Here is a 20,966-nt window from a genome sequence, read left to right on the forward strand (position 1 = left end):
TTCCTATCTGCTGCTGCCCTTAGTAACCCATGAATTCTCTGTTAAAGGTGGGTTCTTGTGAGCCCTTCCCCTTCCCCTTGGTTTTTGAGACAAATTATGCCAGGTCCTCTTGCTTCCTAAGTGTGATGATTGATAGATTCTAGAGTCAGGTCTTAGATGATCCTCTTTACACCAGTGAGGAATAGTCTAGTTTAGGTTAGCCTCTGGGCATGTCTGTGAGGATCATCCCTGCTCAGTTCGTAGACGTGGGGAGGGCCCCCACTGTGGGTAGCACCATTCCCTGGCCAGGAGTCTAGGACTATATAAAAAGGAGAAAGTGAGCTGAGCAGAGGTGGTGCACCCCTTTGATCCCAGCACCCAGGAGGCAGAGATAGGCGGATCTCTCCAAGTTTGAAGCCAACCTGGTCTATAGAGTGAGTTCCAGGACAGGTTCCAAAGCTACAGAGAAACCCTGTCTTGGAAGAAAAAAAAAGGAGAAAGGGTGGGTTGGTGAGTCAGCTTAATGCTAGCTCAACCTTCCCAACACGGTAATCCTTTAATACAAGTTCCTCATGCTGTGGTGACACCCGATCGTAAATTATTTTCATTGCTACTTCATAACTGTAATTTTGATACTGTTATGAATTGTAATGTAAATGTCTGATATGTAGGCTGCCCACTAGTTGACCCTTGTGGGAGTCATGACCCACAGGTTGAGAACTAATGGCTTAATGGCTAAAGGGACTTATTACCAAGTCTGAGAATATCACCAAGTCTGAGGACCTGGGTTAGATCCCTTAGACCCACAAGGTGAAAGGAGAGAACCAACTCCTACAAGGTATCCTCTGACCTCTGTTTGTGCACGCTCCACACACGAAGTAAAAATAAATAAACAAATGTAATTAAACAGTATTTTTATGAGAGAAAGTGAGCTGAACACAGTGTTCTTGCTTCCTTCTTCCTGCTGGCGACATATGGGGACCGGCTACTCCAACCTCCAGCTGCCTTGGCTCCCACGACAGTGGGCTGTGCTTCACACTCAGGGCCCAAACAAACCCTCTCTCCCCTAAGTTACTTCCCTTACAGTGTTTTATCACCGCGACAGGAAAAGAAACCAAGACGCTCAGCAGGAAGTACAATCTCATTTCTGACACACCGCTTGTTGGATCTGAGTCTTGAATTCTCACCCAAAACTGAGAACTGGTGAATGAAACTCTGCTTTACAGGCTGGGGATGCAGTTAGTGGGGTGCCTGCTTTGCATGCATGAAATCTTGGGTTCCTTTCATAAACTGGGCACAGTGGTGTATGCCTATGTCCCCAGTGCTATGTCGGTGGACATGGGAGGACTAGGAATTGCAGATTGTCCCTGATTATATAGGGAATTCGAGGCCAGGCTGGATTTAATCAAGACCCTATCTCAAAAATAAAATCTAAACTAAACTTAAAAAAGAAACTAGCTGGGCGGTGGTGGTGCACACCCTTAATCCCCAGCATTCGGGAGGCAGAAGCAGGTGGATCACTGTGAGTTCGAGGCCAGCCTGGTCTACAAGAGCTAGTTCCAGGACAGGCTCCAAAGCTACAGAGAAACCCTGTCTTGAAAACTATAAATTTTGGCTGGAGGCCTCTTGAGGGCTTTGTGGGCACATTTAAAGATCACCATGCCTTTAGCATGACATTATATTGAGTTACATGCTACATGCTTTCCTTTGCCTCTGCCTATTTTGTAGTACCCCTATAAGGCCAGGCTCTGACACCCGGCCCAGCACCAAACGGAGTTCCCAGTAGACACCTGACAACGACTTAATATAAGAACCCAATTGTGCTGTGTGTATAGATCAGAGGTCATTGTCAGGTGGTATCTTCTATCTATTGTCCACATTATTTTTATTGTTGTTGGTTTTTTTCTTTTCTTTTTTCTTTCTTTTTTTCTTTTTTCCTTTCTTGTTTTGTTTGTTTGTTTTTTGAGGCAGGGTTTCTCTGTAGCTTTGGAGCCTGTCCTTGAACTCACTCTGTAGACCAGGCTAGTCTTGAACTCACAGAGATTGGCCTGCATCTGCCTCCTGAGTACTGAGATGAAAGGTGTGCACCACTACCACCCGGCTACACCAGACTTTTAGATGACTGTTTCGGATCAAACTCATGTCCTCTCATGCTTGCAAGGCAAGCACTTTATTGATTGAGCCCCCACCCCTTTATTTCCTTTATTTCCCTATATTTCCTTTGGTTTCTAACATTTGGATCATGTAGTCCAAACTAACTGACATTTCCTCGACTTGACCTTCTCTCAGAGAATCCTTCAGGTGTGGTTGGGACATGTTGGAGTTTGGGGTAGGATGTTAGCATGGTGCCACAGAGCTGAAACTCCAATGTACATATTCTCAAAGTGTACCTGGCTTGGCATGGCTGCAATGGTTAATACTGATTGCCAAGTCTACAGACTTTAGAATCCCCTAGGAGACACACATCCTGCCATATCTGTGAGAGAGTTTCTGGACTAGGTAAATTGAGGTGGGAAGACCCACCTTAAATATGGGTGTGGGCAGCATCATTCCCTAAGCTGGGGTCCTGGATTGAATAAGAAGGAGAGAGCAAGCTGAATTCCAGCATCCGTCTCTTCTTCCTGACCGTGGCTGCCACGTGACCAGCCACCTCCCCTGCCATTATTTCTTTCCCACCATGATGGACCGTGTACCCTCCAACTGTGAGCCAGCATAAACCCTTTCTCCTTTAAGTTGCTTTGTCAGATACTTTATCAAGGCAAAGAGAGACATAATGAATACACTGACTGAGGCGTGCTTACCATCACAGCAAAGGCTGGCGAGATAAGGGACCTTTATATAGTCTCACCTCCAGTTTCCCCAGCAACAACTCAGGTAACTCTTCCTTTTGAAGAGGTTAGGGACACAAGGGGGAAAGCCAGCTAGTGCCAGCAGATACGTGGGCCCATGAGCACATAGGCATTAATTATGGAATAGATAAATTATATGTTTCTTATATAGAGAGAAAAAGAGTCTGTGTGTGTTTAAATAGTTGTAAATAACAGATTAAGGGAAATGCAAATTCACTGAAAAGTAATTGCGGTTGCCTTACTTTTTTTTTTTTTGTCAGCACAGCTATCTTTATGGGGATCATAAAAACCTTTGTATGTTAAAAGAGATCCAGGGGCTGGAGAGATGACTCACCAGGTAAGAGTGCTTGCTGCTCTGACAGAGGGCCTGAGTTCAGTTCCTGTCATCCACATGGCAGTTCACAGGCATCTGTAACTACAGTCCCAGTGAACCCAAGGGCACCAGGCATCTGTGGTGCACTGATACACATGCAGACAAAGCAGTCATATAGATAGATAGGTCGGTAGATAGATAGATAGGCAGATAGGTAGGTAAGTAGATAGATAGATAGATAGATAGATAGATAGATAGATAGATAGATATAGGTGATGATAGAAAGAAAGAAAGAAAGAAAGAAAGAAAGAAAGAAAGATAGATAGATAGATAGATAGATAGATAGATAGATAGATAGATATAGGTGATGATAGAAAGAAAGATAGATAGATAGATAGATAGATAGATAGATAGATAGATAGATAGAGAGGTGATGATAGATAGATAGATAGATAGATAGATAGATAGATAGATAGATGGATAGATAGATAATAGGATGTAAACGTAAAATAGACAAACAAAAGGAGATCGCCATCCCAGGCATGATGGTTCAACACTTGGGGAGGTAGAGGCAGAAGGATCAGAAGTTCAGTGTCACCCTCATCTACATATCGAGTTTGAGATCAGCCTGGGTCTCAAGCCAACAAAAAGAACAAGAGAAAGACGGCAATCTCTAAAATTAGCATCCTAGGTGTTCTAGTATATATGCAAACTGTGATCGACGCTAGAATGTCGATACAGCGCTAAGCGCCTGGGAGAAGGATGGAGAGACTCCAAGGACTGACACAGAATAATTTCCACCATAAACTAACAGTTAAAAAGTGAATTGAGAGAGCTGTTGGGCTAAAAGTTGTGCATTTGCTTATGTTCATTCATGAAAAATCTCATGACTTATCTTTCCCTGGAGTAAAGAGTGGGAGGTAAAACACAAGAAACCAACCATCTGCAAACTGGGGCAAGGAGAGATCTTCCACAATGCAGCCTTCACAAGTTCTGAATTTTGAATCATAAGACTATTTTGCTCATGTTTAAAAATGAAAGTAAATTCTGTGTGTGTGTGTGTGTGTGTATTTTGCAGGCCTGAAAAGTAAGAGCATGAAACTAAATACTAAAAATAAAGAATGTGGCTTGTCTATACATCACCTGCCTAGAATCCCCCAGTGAGGGGCTGGGGTGTGGCTCAGTGGTTGAAAGCTTCCTTAGCATGTACACGGTCCAGGGTTTGATTCACAGCATCACCAAATAAAAATAAATTAAGTAAATAAATATTTGTTTTTTATAAAATTTATTTTATATGTATTAGTGTTTTGTCCACATATATTTCTGTTTACCACCTGTGTTCCTGGTGCTTGTGAACACCAGAAGAGGGTGTCAGATCCTGTAGAACTGGAGTTTCAGATAATTGTAAGCCATCATTTGCATGCTGAGAATGAACCCTAGTCTTCTGCAAAAGCAACAAGTACTTTTGTTTAAAACATTTTAAGAATTATTTTTATTTTATGTGTTTTAACTATAATGTATGTCTTGTGAAAGTGTCAGATATTAGAACTGCAAACAGCTGCGAGCTGCTCTGTGGTTGCTGAGAACTGAACCGTAGTCCTCTGGAAAAGCAGTCAGTGCTCTTAACCGCTGAGCAATCTCTCATGCATTATATCCCAAATGCAACTTCCCCTCCGTCCATCCCTTCCAGTCCCTTCTCATGCCTCCCCTTTCACCTAGATCAGCTCCTCCCCTGTTTCCCTTAAAAAAAAAAAACAGAGAGAGAATCCACAAGAGTGACCCTGGCAGCAAGTACTCTTAACCAATAAGCCAATAAGCCAACTCTTTAGCTCTTATTTTTATGGTAGCGGGGTGTGGGTGGGAGGGTGTGTGGAGGGAGTGGGAGGAGGGGACGGAGTGGGAATTTGGATTGGTGTTTTTTTAAAGTAATAAAATAAAAGTATTATTCTTTAATAATGTCTAATTTTTATTTAGTATGTCCATATGTGGGACATGCCTTGGCATCTGTATGAAGGTCTAAGGACAACAGGACAACTTGTGGGCTTTTCTCCTTTTACCACCTTGGTCCTAGAACCCAAACTCAGGTTGTCAGGCTTGGTGGCAGGCACCTTTCCCACTAAATCATCCTGAAGGTCTTTTTTGACCGTTTCATATACGTATGTAACAGAGTTTGGTCATTCTCCACTGCTTTTTGGAACCATTTCAAATTCACTAGCTCAGTCCAATACCGCTCTTTTGCTCTGGTCTCTTCCAACTTAGCTCTGCCATCTCCTGCCAGGGCTGCTACCCTCACTCTCTCCACAGTGGGTCCAGTCAGTCCCTCCCACATCCATGACGTTGCTCCTAACAGCCCTGCCCACATCACCTTCCACCACCCAAGCCACTCACTCATGCACTTTCCTGAAAAGATTCCTTGCCACCAGGGCAAGCAAGAGTGTTCAGAGGGTGCAGGCACTTGCTGTCAAGCCAGACTGCCTGAGTTCCATCCTGGGAGCCGTGTGGTGAGGGGAGAGGACTGACGACTGCTAGGTATTTGCTGGCCCTCCCAGAGATGCTATGGTACACATGCAAGACACATATCAATGTAAAAAACATGGCCATCATGCAGGTGGCATTTTCTTTGGATCGCCAGCCAGATCCAAATAAAGACACAAAGGCTTATTAATTATGAATGCTCAGCCTTAGCTTAGGCTTGTCCCACTAGCGTTTTAAACTTAATTTAACCTGTTTCTATTCATCTACGTCTTGCCTCAGGTCTTTTTTACCTTTCTTTCACTCTGTATGTCCTACTTTCCTGCTTCCTCTGAGTCTGGCTGGCTGCCCCTGTGTCTCTTTCTTCCTCCAAGTCTAAATTCTTCCTCCCACTTACTGTCCCTGCCCAGAAGTCCCGCCTATACCTCCTCCCTTGCTATTGACCATTCAGTTTTTTATTTGGCAAAGGTAAAATGTCAACACATCTGTATGTACTTAAACAAGTGCAACACATCTTTGCATAGTTAAACATATATTCTTAGCTGGGCGGTGGTGGTGCATGCCTCTAATCCCAGCACTTGGGAGGCAGAGGCAGGTGAATCTCTGTGAGTTCGAAGCTAGCCTGGTCTACAAAGTGAGTTCCAGGAGAGGCTCCAAAGCTACACAGAGAAACCCTGTTTCTAAAAAATCAAAAAAAGAAAAGAAAAAAATTCTGTGGTACCATCAGTTCTGTCAAAGGGTCCTTTTAGATGTTACAGACACAGGGATTAAGGACAGTCCTGTATGTGCTGTTCTGTTTGCCAGGCATGATGGCATCTGCCTATAATCTCAGCACTGGGAGACTCAGACAGAAGGATTGTGAGCTTGCCAAGGATACATGTCACCCCATAGCCACTGATTATAAGAAAATAAGAAGTCAGGTGTGGTGGTGCATACCTTTAATCCAGCACTCAGAAGGCAGAGGCAGGAGGATCCCTGTGAGTTCAAGGCCAGCCTGGTCTATAGAGCAAGTTCTAGGACAACCAGGGCAGTTACACAGAGAAAAAAAAAAGAGGTGGAGGGAGGAGAATTGGGAGTTCAGGGCTATCCTGGGCTACAGTGAGCTCAAGTTTTAAGGCAGAGTGAACTATGTGGAACCTTGTCTCTTCTTTCTTTCTTTCTTCTTCTTCTTCTTCTTCTTCTTCTTCTTCTTCTTCTTCTTCTTCTTCTTCTTCTTCTTCTTCTTCTTCTTCTTCTTCTTCTTCTTCTTCTTCTTCTTCTTGTTTGTTTCTTTCCAGACCGGGTTTCTCTGTATTACAGTCCTGGCTGTCTTAGAAATCACGTTGTGGACCAGGCTGGCCTCGAACTCAGAGATCCGATTGCCTCTGCCTCCTGAGAGTTGGGATTAAAGGCATTTGCTACCACCGCCTGGCTGATGGAATTGACTTTTAAAAAGTAATAACAAAATAAGTCCAGTGAGATATCAGCGTGTAGAGAAGCCTGCCTTGCTATCCTAGTGACCTAAGTTCAGTTCTCCAGATCCTTGTAAAGATGGAAGGAGAGAGACAACTCCACAAAGCTGTCTTCTGCTCTCCACACTTGCCCCGTGCCATGTGCACACCCCCATCACACACACAAATTAATATATTGTAAATACAAAGATTTTTAAACCGTCTGGTGTGGTGACTCACGCATGTAATTCCAGAACTCAGGAATGTGATGTAGAAAAATCAGTTGATGACTGGCCTACATAGGGAAACCCTATTCCATGCTCCTACCCCCCTCCAAGAAAAAAAAAACAGATATAAAAAAGAAAATATAAAACGGATACAAAGTCAGGTGCTGGTGACTCAGGCTTTTAATCTAAGCACTCAGGAGGTAGAGGCAGGCGGGTCTCTGAGTTCAAGGCCAGCATGCTCTACAAAGAGACTTTCAGGACAGCCAAGGCTACACAGAGAGTCCTGTCTTAGTGGGGAAAACAGATGCGAATCTAGACTGGAGGATGAAATCAATGACATCCTGTCTTTCTATGGCGTCTACACAGTGCCTAAGCCCTCAGACGGAAGTCAACTGTAGTGTGACATTTTCTCTCAACCAACTAAACTGTGTCTACCCAGCTCCGCTGCCCTCCTGGTACACGGTGCGCACACGAGCCAGTGTTATCACGATGCCAAGACAGAACCCAGTTGTCTGTTTTATCTCTGCAGTCAGGCGATGTCTGCCAAGACCAGGAAGTGGGCTTTACATTCAAAACGTTACATGAAGACGGGATTAGAATCAGGCCTTGAAGAATGGAGATCATTTTAACTGCTGCTGTGGATGTGAGGAGGCTCATGGACATCCCACTGTGAGGCGACAGGGAGTCAAGGAGGCTGGGATAAGACCAAAGAAGACCTGCAGTCTGCAGCAGCTACAGTGTAGGACCTGTGTGCACATACACGGGGGCGGGGGGGGAAGAGCTGTGTGAGACGAATGGGTTTAGTTTTCCAAAAGGTTTTGTTGTTGTTCAGTTATCTCACGCAGTCTAGGGTAGTCTTGAAATTGCTATACAATCTTTTTCTTTATTTATTATCTTATTTTATTTTGTGTGTGTTTGTGTGTGTGTGTGTGTGTGTGTGTGTGCACATGTGCTGGGAATTGAACCCAGGGCTTTAAAGCAACCAAGTGCTCTACCACTGAGTCACACCCCAGCCCCTTACTGGGGGATTCTAGGCAGGTGCTCTCCCACTGAGCCACACCCCAGCCCCTCACTGGGGGATTCTAGGCAGGGGCTCTACCACTGAGTCATGCCCCAGCCCCTCACTGGGAGCTGACTGAGAGAAGTTAGTCACCAGTGGAGTGGTGGGTCCTAGAGACTCTGCCTTGCATATCCTCCTCCTGTTCTACTTGCCATCCACCAAGAAGTGAAACATGGGGGCTGGAGAGATTGCTCAGTTGTTCAGAGCCCACACTGTTCTAGGGTTCAGCTCTCATCACACACATCCTGCAGTTCCCAACTGCCTGCAAATCCCACTCCACGGGACCTGACACCCGCATGCAGGTGCACAGACACCCCCCCACATGTGCATTCAATATCCTTTGATGATTCTATTCTGATTGGTTATGTGTAGGGTGTGTGTGTGTGTGTGTGTCAGAATGTAGTATGTGTCCATGAGTATAGGTATACACAAAGGCAGAGGATCCTCTGAAGCTGGAGTTACAGATGGGTGTGAGTCACTGTCCATGTGTCCTGGGAACCGAACTCTGGTCTATGGAATAGCAGCCGTCTCTTCAGCCCCCATAATATTTAAGTGAAAAGCAATCTTAGCCATATGTTCTAGATGTCTTGGGGTTCTGTCCAAGTATATGGGAACAACTGACCCATACTGAACCCTCTGAAACCACGAATCACAATAACTCTTTCCCCCTATTTTGAGACAGAATTTCTCTCTGTATCCCAGGCTATCCCAAAACTCGCTCTGTAGACCAGGCTGGCCTCAAACCCACAGAGATCCACCTGCCTTTGCCTCCCAAGTGCTGGGATTAAATGTATGTACCACCACTGCCCAGCTTTAAAAGATAATTTTATCACATCTATTTGTGTGTGCCTGTATTGTGTGTTTTACATGTGAATACATGTGCCGTGGTACACATGTGGACATTAGAGGACAACTTTCAGGAGTCAGTTCTTTCCTACCACGTGGATTCCAGAAATCAAACTCAGGTCATCAGGCTTGGTGACAGCAATTACTTTCATCCAGTGGGTCATTTTGCTAGCCACTATTCTAGGAGAATAATAAGGAAGTTGGAAAGCTGACTCAGTGGGTAAACCGCCTGCCAAACTATCATAAGATAGACTTTTGGCATCCATATGCATATATACTCTTGCATGCCCAGCTGCACACACGCGTGTGCACAGACACATATACTCACATACTCCAAATCCAAGAATCAAGGAGCTGGCTCAGTGGGTGAAGCTCTGCTGCCCAATGGGCAAGCCTGAGAACTGGGGTGTGCAACCCAGAGCCCACAGAAATGTTGGAAATGCCAAGAGTCCCAGCATTAGAAAGGTGGAGACAGGAAGCCGGCTAGCTAGATTGCCTATACAGGTCAACTCTGGGTTCAGCCCAGAGACCATATCTCAGGGAGGAAGGTGGAGCACAATACAGGAAAACTCCCAGTGTCATCCTTAGGATTCCAGACAGACAGAGACAGACAGGCAGACAGGCAGGCAGGCACACACACACACACACACACACACACACACACACAATCAAAACAAAACAAGCCAGGCAGTGGTGGCACACACCTTTAATTCCAGCACTCAGGAGACAGAAGAAGGCGGAGCTCTGTGAGTTTGAGGCCAGTCAGGTTTACAAGAGCGAGTTCCAAGACAGGCTCCAAAGCTACAGAGAAATCCTGTCTCGAAAAACCAAAAGTAAAATAAAATAAATCCTCAAAACAGAAATCTAAGAGAATGACAGGAGTCTAAAGCCTGTGTTGGATAAACATTTTGATCAAGTGATTTGCATTAGGAGTGATTCAGGCTGATGAGATGGCCGGGGTGGGGTGGGGGTCAGCTGCTTCCTGCCAAGTCTGATGACCCGAGGGCAATCACCAGGACCCACGTGGTAGAGGGAGAGAACTGATTCCTGCAAGTCGTCCCGACCTCCACACATGTTCTACAGCACTCCCTACCCATATACATGTGTACATGTGTGCGTATGAGTATATATGTATATATGTGTGTCTGTATGTATGTGTATATGTGTGTACATGTATTCTACAGAATGAACAACTTTGCACTGAGGGTTTGCCTGACAGTCAGGAGGCCCTCCCCAGCACCGCACAAACCAGGCATTGTGGGACACATCTTGAACTTCCTATGAAACCAGTGATGACCCCATTTCCTGAGTGCCGGGGTGACAAGCAGGTGTCTCCACACCTGGCTCTGTTTCTGTGCGTCATAGGTGGCATACAGAGTGTGCTTCTTGTTTTGTTTTGCTTTGCTTCTGTTTTTTTCAAGACAGAGCCTATCTGTGTCACCTTGGCTGTCCTGGGACTCACTCTATAGACCAGGCTGTCCTCGAACTCACAGAGATCTGCCTGCCTCTCCCTCCCAAGTGCTAGAACTTAGGGTGTGTGCCACCACCACCCAGCTCAAAGTGCATTTCTTTATATCCTTTCAAATCTGCTACAAATATCTCTACTAAATGGATAAAGTCATGACTGATAGATGCCAAATCACAACATTTATTAAGGTCACAAATTCACACGCTTCTGTGGTTCAAATGAAACGTCTCGGGTAGCAAAGACTGGAGTTCAGGTGGCTGCAATAGCAGCATCTTGAGGGGAGGGCATTCCCTGGCCTCCCCAGACTAATCTCTACCGCATTCATGGTGACCAAGCAAACAAGGTGAATCACTGCCGAAGAAGTCACAGGATTTGGACATACCAGGAAAGCAAGGAGGGTAGGCAAAAAGCAAGCCGAGAAAAGTGGAATCATGGCAAAAGTTTCTAGAGAGGTTTTTTTTGAACATGTGTGTGTGTGTATGTGTACGTGCGCGCATGTGTGTGTGTTTACCGTTGGAGGCCAGAAGAAGACATCAGATCCGCTAGAGCTGGAGTTACAGGCAGTTGTAAAACACCTGACACGGGTGCTGGGGACTGAATTCACGTCCTCTGAGAGAGCAGCAGTGCTCATAACCACTAAGTCATCTCTTCAGCCCCTACTTTAAAAAAAAAATAGTCCGTATACATATGAACGACAATGTCATAAGTTTCTTGCCTCCCACCTTCTTTGAGATATGACCTCTTTGACATTTTTTTCTACTACATATGCTAGGCCAGCTGGCCCACAGCCTTCTGGGTATTTTCATGTCTCCACCTTCCGTCTCCCCATAGATGTTTTGGGCCAAACTTACTGTGGGTTATTTGAACTCACCTCCTCCCTATACCAATGTGCTTTACTAGCTGAGCGTCCCCTGACCCCACTCTGTCTCTTTCTATTCTTTCTCTGCCCTGACATCAGCTGACTCTGGTTCTTTGAGCCACTGCTTGTGGTCTTTTTGGCTAAGATCCTGTGTTGCTTTGCCCAGCTGCTGCTGAAGAACTTGATAGCTCCCGGCACCTCGCCGGTAAATAAATATTAAGACTGAAGGACAAAAGGAATTAATTTGCCAACAATGACCCTGGTTGCAGCTGCCGTTCCCCACCCATCCCCTCTAACGCCATGTTCTTATTTAGGACACAGAAAAGTTTAGCAGTGACGAAAGACTGATTTGTTAAGCTCATTGTTGGAGGAAGTTACCTAAGCCTGGGACAGGAAGGAGGGCAGTTAACCCATATCATATTCGGGTTTTTTTTTGAGACAGGGTTTCTCTGTGTAGCCCTGGCTGTCCTGGAACTCACTTTATAGACCAGGTTGGCCTTGAACTCAGAGGTCCGCCGGCCTCTGCCTCCCAAGTGCGCGTGCTGCCGCTGCCGCCACCAGCACCACCACCTAGCCATATCAAATACCTTTAAATAATATATATATATTATTTATATATCACTCTTGTGAAAGTCAGAAGACACCTTGTGGGAGTCAGTTCTCTGCTTCCACTATTGTGGATCCTGGGGTTTGAAAGTTCCTTCACTCACTGAGCAATCTGCAGACTCTCACACGGAATCGCTGACGGGACACTGGGAAAGCAGGGAAATGGGTGGTTAGACCCAAGAGGAAGAAGGAACAGAGCATTCCATGCTGGGGCTTTCTAGAGGGCAGAGGGATCCATACACCTCCAGGGCCTGTCCTGGGGGCTGTGACACTGTAAAGCTCATGTCAGTTGGTAAGGGCTGGCTGGGGATGTGGCTTTGGTGGTAGAGTGTTTGCTTGCCTAGCACATTTGAAGCCCTGGGTCCCTTCAGTAACCAATATGGTGGTACATGGCTACTATCCTGGTACTGGGAGGTAGAGGCAGGAAGATCAAAGACTCAACATCATCTTTCACTATGCAGCGAATATGAAGCCAGCTTGGTCTACATGAGTCTAACTCTCTCTCTCTCGCTATATACATATACATATGCATATGCATATGCATATACATACGCATACGCATATACACATATACACATATACATATATATACATATACACATATATGTGTATTTTATATATTATAATATATACATTGCTGGCAAGATTTTTTTTTTCCAAGACTGGGTTTCTCTGTAGCTTTGGAACCTGTCCTGGAACTCATTCTGTAGATCAGGATGACCTTGACCTCACAGAGAGCTTTCTGTGTCTGTCGCTGGGACTACAGGCATGTGCCACCATTGCCCAGTCCTCACAAGGTTTTTTAAGTGCCCCACCTGCCCTTAACTGCCTCCTGGCCACCAGACCTCACCCTTAGTACCAACAAAGTGGGAGATCTCCAAGAATTTGACTTTCTGTTAAAGCAAGTGTGTGTTCATTAGAACTGTAGCCACGTAGAAGCCAGTTGCTAAATATTTTGAATATCACCCCTAGTCAGGGTCATGAAAAAGCAAAATCCATGAAGTGTGATAAATGGTTTGTAGAAAATGATCTAACACTGAGCCGAGGTTTTGGCTTCTCCTTGGAGCGTTGGCAGGAGTTATACACATAGGCGGGCCAGTGTTCTGCTTGATCTGTGCAGCAAAACAATGGTTTAGTTTAAAGAACAAAGGTCTAAGTCAGGCCAGCTCATTGTATACAGGTGTGAGCTCTCTGGCCACAACCATCCTGGAGTCAGCCGGCAGTCTGTTCCACCCCCACCCTACCCCAGGGACAAGGAGAGTGAGAACTCTGAAGGAAGCCTGCTCCAATGTCATTCAGGTCTCCAGACTGGTTGGTAAGGAAGATTGACAGTCTTTGCGAAGCAACAGAGGAGTTTGTTGTGGTGACACACGCCTTTAATCCCAGTACTCGGGAGGCAGAGGCAAGCGGATCTCTGTGAGTTCGAAGCCTGCCTGGTCTACAGAGCAAGTTCCAGGACAGCCAGAGTTACATGGAGAATCCCTGCTTAAGAAACAAAACAAAACAAATCAGTGTTTATGGGGGCTGGAGAGATGGCTCAGCAGTTAAGAGCACTGACTGTTCTTCCAGAGGATGTGATTCAGTTCCCAGCACCTACATGGAGGCTCACAAGCATCTACAATTCCAGTTATAGGAATCCCGTGCGCCCTCTTCTGAGCTCTGCAGGCACAGACACACATGCAGGTGAAGCACACACACAGAGTTGGTTTTAATTTACCATTTGTTAGAGTTCATGTTAGTACTCATCCTATGCTATGTTTTAAATCAGAGCACAGCCAATAAAATTAATGCTTTTGTTGTCGTCGTTGTTGTTTGTTTATTTTCTTTTTCTTTTTTTTTTGTTTTTTTTGTTTTGTTTTTGTGAGACAGGGTTTTTCTATAGCTTTGGAGCCTGTCCTGGAACTTGCTCTGTAGACCAGGCTGGCCTCGAACTCATAGAGATCCACCTTCCTCTGCCTCCCGAGTGCTGAGATTAAAGGCATGCACTGCCTTTATCCGGCTGTTTACTTTATTTTTAAAGAATAGACCAGGCATTGTAATGTACACGTTTAATCCCAGCATTTGGGGGGCAGAGGCAGGTGAATCTCTCTGAGTTCAAGGCCAGACTAGTTTATATAGTGAGATCTTGTCTCATAGATAGATAGATAGATAGATGCACTGTGCATGTTTGGTATAGATTTAAGTTTCAACCCTGCTCCTCTTTAACTTAAAAATAATAATTTTATGTATATGTAGTGTATGTGTGTGTGCCTGAGTGCTGTGTGTGCACCATGTGCTTGCAGGAACCCTTGGAAATCATAGAGGGTGGAGCTGGAATCACAGATGGTTTTGAGCTGCCATGCCTCCTTGTGGGTGCTGGGAACTGAACCTGGGTCCTCTGGAAGACCAGCCTGTGCTCTTACCCACTGAGTCATCTCTCCCGCCCTGCACCCACTATTTCCACCTCACAGGTGGTCACGTTTCTAGGAGCAGCTGGCCTCCTGTGTAGCTGTGGATGACCTTGAAGACCTTGAACTTTACATCCTTCTGCCTCCACTTCCTTCCTGCTGGGATTACGAATTTCAGGCACACACTGTATAATAATACACTGTATAATAATACACCCAGTATATTTTGTTTTTGTAGATAGCTTCTATCATGAATTCATAATGTTTTATTGCCGAATATGTTTTCAATCCTATCCATTCTACTTTTCATTTTAGACAATATGTTTCATTTGCTTTCTTCTTTTTTATTTTGTGCTTTTTTTTTTTTTGAGTCAGGGTCTCATATATCTGAGCCTTACCTTGAACTCCCAGCTCCACCTCTTGAAGGCAGAATTACAGGCTGCATCTGTTTTATGTAGTCGTGAGAATCAGACCCCGGTTTTCTGCATATCAGACAAAGACTCCAAATCAACCGAGTGAGCTATAGCTTCGGCTGGGTGTCGTTCTCCTCGGAGTGTGCTTTTAAGCTTTCCTAGTGGAGGCCAAGCCACCTTTGGTCTGGGGTTAACTGGCTGCACCGCAGCCTGTGTCTCTGGGTACTACGTACTCTGGCTGCTAGGTATGTGAGCTATCCCCAGTCATGATTTCCTGCAGCACAGCTGACCACCCAAGAGGAGGCTCAGGAGTGATTAGGGATCTCTTCTCTTCTCTTCTCTTCTCTTCTCTTCTCTTCTCTTCTCTTCTCTTCTCTTCTCTTCTTCCCTCCCCTCTTTTCCCCTCCCCTTCCTCCCCTCCCCTCCCCTCCCCTCTCCTCTCCTCTCCTCGTCTTTCCTCATCTCTCCTTTCTTCTTTCTTCTTTCTCCTCTCCTCCTTGTTCTCCTTCCTCGTCTTCACCTTCCTCCTCTACTTCCTCTCTTTCTCCTCCTTCAGTTCACCCTCCTTCTCTTCTTTCCCTCACCCATCTGTCTCCCCTCCCTCCTCTTTTCCTTCCTCCTCACGTTTCCCCTTCCCCTTTCTCCTCTTCTTTTCTTATTTTGCTCTGTAAACTAGAACTGTCTCAGCTTCCAAGACTCAGGTGGGGCCCATACAGCTTCTGAGTTTCCCTGTTCATAGAACAGACTGGAAACAGCCTGCAGGTAGTAAATTACCACAGTGTTAGAGCTGGCCCTTTCTTTAAAAGCATGGTTTCTAGGTGTGTGTGATGGCTCAGGCCTGTGGTTGAAGCCTCCAGGAAGCTGAGTCACGACAAGCCTGAGTTCAAGGTCAGCTAAGGCTATATAGTAAGTTTCAGGCCAGCCCATGCCATAGCAAAATACTTTGTCTCAAAAATAAACCAATAAGGGCTAGGGGTAGTGATACACACCTTTAATCCCAACACTTGGGAAACAGAGGCAGGCAGATATCTGTGAGCTCTAGGCCAGCCTGGTCTAGAGAGTGAGTTCTGGAACAGCCAAGGGTATTACACAGAGAAACTTTAGCTCTAAATAAATAAATAGATAGATATAAAAATTAATAAGTTAAAATAATTTAATTAAATAACTGGGGGAGTGAATCTGCATCTAGCCTGGTTCAAGTGCATGGACCTTCCTAGGGCAGACATAGACAGAAAGCTGGGAGTGAGTGGTCTGGGGTCTCTGCTGGGGACACCGTAGCACCCCGGATGGTCTGGGGTCTCTGCTGGGGACACCATAGCACCCCGGATGGTCTGGGGTCTCTGCTGGGGACACCGTAGCACCCCGGATGGTCTGGGGTCTCTGCTGGGGACACCATAGCACTCTGGAAGGTCAGTGTGTTCATGACAGAGTTGAGCAGAGAAGCAGAGTCAGTGCATTTAGCTAGACAAAGAGTTGGGTTTGCAGTTATACAGCTGGCTCAAGGAGACAGGCTTAGCTCACCTTGGTAGGCGCAGTCTTCAGGCTGTAGACACACAGGGAAAGAAAGAGATGATGAACATTTTCTGCACACGCTGTCAACGTTCACACATGGACCAGAGAAAAAATCTGACATCTCTCTGAGCCTGGGGCTATGAGTCCTTGACATGGCTGTGCCCACACCTAGCAACCTTCACCTAGGACTTCTCTTCCACAGGGCTATCTCCACTTCCCATAGCTGCCTAGATGGAGACGTGTCTTCTATTAATCTTTACCCTCTAACCCCTTCCAAGGCAACACAGAGCTGGGGCAGGAGGATTACATATAGCGTGGGGCAGGGAGTGGTCACAAGAGTAGTTGGAATCTCAGGTGAGGAATGAATTCATCTCTCTACTTACTCCTTCTAAGAGGGAACATCAACAGCCTGACATTGTTGGGGGTCTCATGCAGGTAGCTTTGACTGAGACGGCAGTGGCTAGTATGTTCATGGCTGGAACCGCAGGTGGAGGTCCAGACAGGTCTGTGTCTCCAACCGCAAACCTTGCTCCTAAGGGAAAGGTATCAAGGACAGGATAGACAGCTCCGTTGGCAAGACAGTTGAACAAGCATAGTAACCTAAATTCCATCCCCCTCGTCAGGTATGGTAACAGAAGTTTGTAGTTCCAACCCTGGGTCACAGAGACAGGGGGATTCTTGGGGCTAACTACCAGCTAGCATAAGCAGTAATCTCCAGGTCAGTGAAAGACTCTGTCTCAAACACAAGGCACATGGCACCTGGGGGACAACACCCGAGGGTGACCTCTGGTATGAATACACACACACACACACACACACACACACACACACACACACACACACACAAGCACAGAAGAAAAAAAGGCCGTTGGCCAGGCAAGGCCCTTATCATATTTCCTATGCACCAGAAGCAGCTGGCCAAATAATGACAATAAAATGGTCCCTGAAAACTGATCTAGTGGTATCTGGGAGACCACACCTGCGAGGTGGACCTTTCTCTTGCTGATGGGGATATGTGATCCAGTGACTGACATGAAGTGTCAGTTAATCCTCAGCCATGACAGAAATTGAGTAACAAAGGCCAGGGGAGCACTTGCCATTACAATTCTGTGTGTGTGTGTGTGTGTGTGTGTGTGTGTGTGTGTGTGTGTGTGAAGGCCTCAGGAGCCATTCAACCTTTTTAAAAAGTGGGGTTTTTTAAAGATTTATTTATTTATTATGTATCCAGTATTCTGTCTACATGTCTGCCTGCACGCCAGAGGACACCAAATCTCATTACAGATGGCTGTGAGCCACCATGTGGGCGCTGGGAATTGAACTCAAGACCTCTGGAAGAGCAGTCAGTGCTCTTAACCTCTGAGCCATCTCTCCAGCCCTTAAAAAGTGTTTTTAGGTATATTTATTTTATTTGGTGTGTATAGTTGTTTTGGTTGCATGTATATCTGTGTACCAAATGCATGCCTGGGGCCCTCAGAGGTCAGAGGAAAGCGTCAGCTCTCCAGGGACAGTTGGTTGTAAACTACCATGTGACCCAGACTCAGCCATACCACAAGAACAACCATTGCTCCTAACCGCTGGGCTGCCTCTTCAATCCTCTTCTTGTTTTCAGCCCTTTTTATTATTATTAATCACCTTGGGGTTTTTTGTTTTGTTTTGTTTTGTTTTCCTGTTTGCTTGCTTGTTTGAGACAGAGAATCTCTATGGAGCCCTGGCTGTCCTGGAACTTGCTTTGTAGTCCAAGCTGCCCTGGAACTCACAGAGATCCGCCAGCCTCTGCCTCCCAAGTACTGGGATTAGAGGGACGCGCCACCTTAACAAGCTATCCCCACCTTGTTTTCTGAGACAAGGTCCCTCATTTGGATCTGGGGTTCCCTGATTGGCTGCTAGCTGGTTGGTGAGCCCCAGTCTTCATCTTCCCAGTGTTGAGATTGCCAGCGTGTACCATCAGGCCCATCTTTTGCAAATGGATTCTAGGGGCCAAGCTCAGGTCTTTGTGCTTTGCATGGCCAGCACTGACTGAACTACCAACCAAGGCCACCACTACTCTTTCCTCCACCCGCAATTATTGGCGTGTGTGCGTGTGTGCGTGCGTGTGTGCGTGTGTGTGTGTGTGTGTGTGTACGTGTGTACGCGCCCCACATGTGGGCCAGTCCCTGAGGACAGAAGTCATTGGATGGATCCCTTGGAGCTGTAGTAACAGTGGTTATCTATCAGCTAGTGTGGGTACCGGGAACTGAACTTGAATCCTGTGAAGGAGCAGCAAGTGTTCCTAATTGCTGAGCCACCCCTCCAGCTCCCACTATGATATTTTTTGAAAAAGTTTGCTTTCCACCCACCAAATCACCCAGGTTCCGTCGACTTAACTCCCCAAGCGCAAAGGGCTCCTACCAGGAACACCACCAAGGATTCCACGCAGCCACCAGGGCAATAGCAGAAGAGGGTGACCCCAGGCTGCCTGTGCTCTTGCTGATTATGAGGGGACATAGGCTTGTTACTCCCTGATATGACCTGGGTGGAGCAGAGACAGGAGGAGGAAGCACCCTTTGGTTGACTTATAGACCACACCCTGTAGCCAAAAACTGACTGAAAGCTGTCAGCGTCCAACGGTCATCCTAATTTCTTCTTCATTAGATTTGGTGGTAAGCAAGTGCACTGGTTCACCCAAGGGGTGAAGAGATACTGTCGGCTAAAGAGAAACTGCAAAAGCGGTGGACAGCACAGGCGAAACGCTAAACTCTGAAAAAAGTACAGATGGCTTTTTTTCTTTCCTTTTTCTTCTTCTTCTTCTTTTTTAATTTTTTTAATTAATTTTTTTTTGAGACAGGGTCTCACTATGTAGCCCTGGATGGCCTGAAACTTACTACATAGACCAGACTGGCTTCAAGCTCACAGAGATCCACCTGCTTGAAATTCAAGCCACGAGCAATCATGCCATGCAGCAATGTTTTAAATGGGCAAAGATGCTACCCCTGCATATCCGGATGGGACTTGGTGTAACCTCCTTCTGGGGATGAAGCACATTTGTGGCTATGACAATTGGAGAGGTGGAGTAGAGTAAACCGCTTACTCTCTCTTACATCTGGACTTCTGTATTCTTTCTTCCTGTGTGTATGATTGTGTATGCATGTATGTATGCATATATGAGTGTATGTATGTATATGTGTGTATATGTGTATATGTATGTATGTGTGTGTTTGTGCGCATATGTGTGTATGCGTGTATATATGTGTATATATGTATGTGTGCATGTATGCATGTGCGTGTATGTATTGTGTATGTATATGTGTGTGTATGTATATAGTTTCCGTTACTGGAGATCAATACTGTTCCCACCTGCTGATTCAGCAGTGTGTGTGTGTTTGTGTATGTGTGTGCTCATGTGCAAAGTATTTGAAAGTCAGAAGCCAACACCAGGTTCTCAGTCATTTTTCACCTTTTTTTTTTATTTTTGAGACGGCGTCTCCAGTGTTCTGGAGCTCACTGATTTGGTTAGACGGTTGGCTGCCAAGCCCCAGGGATCCCCCTGTCTCTGCATCCCAGCTCTAAGATTACAGGTGCACACTGGCTTTCACATGGGTGCTGGGGATTGAACTCAGGTTCTCAAGCTTGCCTGGCAAACACTCCACTGCTCCCCAGCCCTGGGCTTTCTAGTTTTCATCTATCTGTAACACCTAAGCAACTTCATCATGTCCGTGCCCCTACATAACTCCCTGAAATGACGACTCCTGAACCTGTTTCTTTGGTTCTGGTCTCTCCTGGAATCAGGCCTGGCACCCACCTCCTTCGTCAGCCCACTGGAGGGTTCAAAAGGTACCCCATTGACACGTCTGAAACAAAACTGTTGGTTAACGGTTGTCAACACCCAGACCTCCTCACTTCCAGCCTTTCCCTTTCCAGGTAGTGACCAAGGACGACTTTGAGCCTCTAAAGCTCCTACCTCCACTTCCCAAATGCTTGAATTACAGGCCTGTGCCGCCATTCTGGGTTGTATGTAGTATTGGGGGTTGAACCCAGAGCTCAGTACTTGCTAGGCAAGCTTTCTACCAACCAAGATACATCCCTGGCTCCAGAGCAGAGTTTTTAAAATCAAAAGACTCAGGTTCAAATTCTGATTGGACCCCAAACCAGTTCTGTGATACACTTCATTCAGCATGTTTTCTTGAATAATTTTTACATAATTTATATGTGTGTACACTCTTGGAGCTCAGAAGACAGCTTACAGGGGTCAGTTTTCTTACAGGAGTGAGCTCCAGGGATCAAGCTTGGGTTGTAAGGGTTGGTGACAAATGCCTTCGTCCCTTAAGCTATCTTTGGCACCCCACCTCAAGTTTTTAAGTGGGGGCTCCACCTACGGCATGGGTAAATAAGACATCTTTTATAAAGCTTCACCCTCCCCTTCTCTGCCTTTCCCTTTCCCCTTCAGTCTTTCCTCGGGCCACTTCTTTTCTGCCTTGCACGTCTCTTGGCTCAGCCTGGAACAAGCCTTTGAAATTTGGCGGGAATTAATGCCAGGCCGGAGGGTGAGCACTGCGCGCGCGCGGACCA

The 20,966-nt window shown here is 45.9% G+C and overlaps 2 long non-coding RNA genes across 3 annotated transcripts; one reads left to right on the plus strand and one right to left on the minus strand.

Annotated features, from left to right (window-relative positions):
- Positions 1-16,082: 16,082 nt before the first annotated feature.
- Positions 16,083-18,883, minus strand: LOC125400212 (uncharacterized). Of its 2 annotated transcripts, none has more exons than XR_007231898.3 (3): positions 18,758-18,883; positions 16,805-16,953; positions 16,083-16,452 (listed from the first exon to the last, which is right to left on the minus strand). It is a non-coding gene; the product is annotated as an uncharacterized LOC125400212 (long non-coding RNA). The 2 variants fall into 2 exon arrangements; XR_007231899.3 differs by having other exon boundaries at positions 18,810-18,881.
- On the plus strand, positions 18,876-19,497 carry LOC125400213 (uncharacterized). The gene is made up of 2 exons (XR_014997337.1): positions 18,876-19,060; positions 19,246-19,497. It is a non-coding gene; the product is annotated as an uncharacterized LOC125400213 (long non-coding RNA).
- Positions 19,498-20,966: the final 1,469 nt, after the last annotated feature.

This window comes from Myodes glareolus, chromosome 2 (assembly GCF_982192425.1).
Source record: "Myodes glareolus chromosome 2, mMyoGla1.1, whole genome shotgun sequence".
NCBI classification, from domain to species: Eukaryota; Metazoa; Chordata; class Mammalia; order Rodentia; family Cricetidae; genus Myodes; species Myodes glareolus.